We start from the raw sequence: 2368 nt of genomic DNA, 5'->3' as shown, positions 1-2368 counted from the left end.
CTCGAAATGATAGGATGGCTGCATATGTCCAAAAAATGCATGAGCTATCCATTCATTTCAAATCTATTGTAGTTCACCAGCGCTCTCGCAATGATAATCGTCACGCCGATACCTTAGCCTATCTCTCTGCCGCAGGTGATGTTAACAATGAAAGAAAAATCTATATTGATTTCCAACCTTTTCCAAGCATAACTATTATAGAAGAATATGTTCAAAACTTTATATATATATATATATACACCTATTTCCAGACGACATCTCGGAATTTCGAATTCGAGCAAGTAAATGTCGTAACACACTACACCAGAATTGCTGAAAAACGACACCAGCTTAGGACTCTCATGACTGTCCTTAATGTAGGACTGCAAAAATCGTCGTATATGGCATTAGACCGTCGTGTACTGATCTAAGCTAAAATAGAGAACGGGTTTTAGTGTACTAAATACACGACGGTAGAGGTAGTTCTGGAACTCGTCGCTTAGGTGGTGGGGCTGGTTTTTCTTTCTTGGGCTCACGACCTTTTCATTCTCGCCACTCATTATTTTCCATTCTCGCGCTCATTATTTTCACCAACACAGCCAGAAACACCAGTGGAAAGAGAGAGAAAAAAGGGGGTGACTTCTAACAAACCGTTCAGACCTTCGGCAAGGAACAACAAAGCAAAGAGCTTGTGAGCTTCTGTTAAATTGTAAGCTCTCTCTCTCAAAACATAAATAATATTTATTTAATGATTTTAAAGCTTCAAGTTTGTGTATTTTCGACTGATTTTTGTTTGTTAAATTGATTTATTGTTCACTAAACTGAAATGGGTACTTGAAACTTCGATCAAATCAAAGTTCTTTCTCTAAATTGAGGTAAAGTTCTTTCCTTTCTTCATTCTTTTGCATTTCTTATTGTTTTATGACTACGAATTAAATGGGGTTCGTTGAATCTATCATGGATATTTGTTATTTCGATTTTTCTTTGATGGGTATGAAATATTCATCTATTTTTTGGTATTTGGGTTATGTTAATTTGATTGATATTGAATTACTTGGTGCTGGAATGAACACAATTTAAGTTTTCTCTGCACTCTTCTGTTTCCTGTTGAGCCGATTTTGAATCTATAATGCTTATACCTCAAATCTCGTGAACAGTAAAATTGTTTTCTCGTTCCGAATAAACTAGTTAATTTTTGTTGTAAAATGCAAGTTTTAACTCAAGAATCTAATGCAATGGTATAGTAATACTTTAGGAATTATGGAGGAATGGTGATTATGATTGTTAGTGTTATTTCATTTACGGAGAAAAAATTGAGAACCCTCGCTCTATCTTTCTTCTTTTCCCTTTCCGCAAGTTCCAAGCTAAAGGCGATTTCCATTGAAATCCCATCTCCCCAATACCCGATTTGAAAGAGAACTAATAAAAAAAAAATTTAAGAAACAAATTTTGATGTCGGAATTCCTGAAATTACTAGGCGAATTTATTTTGGGAGGCACTATACCGGATGGAAGATTAAAAGACACGTTTATCGACACCGGTCATGTGTCTTTAATGGCAATTTGATTTTTCTTTGTTTTTGCTTGCGATCAATTTGCAAGTTCGGCGATTTGGTTCTCTGTTTAGAGTTAATTTTGTTTGGGTTGATGCTTGTTTTGTGTATTTCAAGCAATCTAGGTTCCAATTAGAAGTAATTTGAAGAAATTCATCTAGTGAATCCATTTTGTTATTGATTGTTTGATAATTTTGGGTTAAATATTGAATATTATTGATAAGAGTTTGTAAATTTGGGGCAAAATTGCAAAAAAGTGAATTTGGTTCTTAGAGCGCCAGGCAATAGAGAAGAGGCTTCAGTTGGTTGGAGTTACAACTATACTTTAGCTTGCAAATATGAAGAAGTTAGTGTCCCTGTCGTGGAGGACTTGATCATTATTTCAGATGGGTTACACAAGAGCAGAAGTTCTTGACATGGTATATTTTTAATTTGTTTGTTCCCTTCAATTAACCAATGTGTTCTCATGTTTTGCTAAGCTTTAAAGTTTGAAATTGTTTGCTTGCAGGAGAAGTCCATTGTTAACATATTACAGTTTAACATGTGCATTTCCAACCCCATATGTGTTCATGACTTCATGAGGAGGTTTTTAAAGGTCGCTCAATCGACAAGGGTCAAGACAAATATTTTTCAACACGCCTTGTTTAGTCTTTAACTTTCTTGTATAAATGGATCATGGAATTTATTGTTTTGTTAGAAGCAAGTCTGCCACTATCTTTTGCTTCTATCGAAAGTGCCTCACAACACTTGTCTTTGTATTGGGGATGCACATTGGACATGAATCTAGCCAACCGAGATGCAAGCGGATCTGTAACACCCTCTTTTTGAAACCCCTTT

The 2368-nt window shown here is 35.3% G+C and overlaps 1 long non-coding RNA gene across 1 annotated transcript; it reads left to right on the top strand.

Moving 5' to 3' along the window:
* The first annotated feature begins 311 nt into the window (after positions 1–311).
* LOC147479593 (uncharacterized) lies at positions 312–2077 on the top strand. The gene is made up of 3 exons (XR_015205793.1): positions 312–854; positions 1805–1950; positions 2040–2077. It is a non-coding gene; the product is annotated as an uncharacterized LOC147479593 (long non-coding RNA).
* Positions 2078–2368: the final 291 nt, after the last annotated feature.

This window comes from Coptis chinensis, chromosome 8, assembly GCF_015680905.1.
Source record: "Coptis chinensis isolate HL-2020 chromosome 8, ASM1568090v1, whole genome shotgun sequence".
NCBI classification, from domain to species: Eukaryota; Viridiplantae; Streptophyta; class Magnoliopsida; order Ranunculales; family Ranunculaceae; genus Coptis; species Coptis chinensis.
Note: the sequence above shows the minus strand (reverse complement) of the source record. Positions and strands in the feature narration are given on the sequence as shown.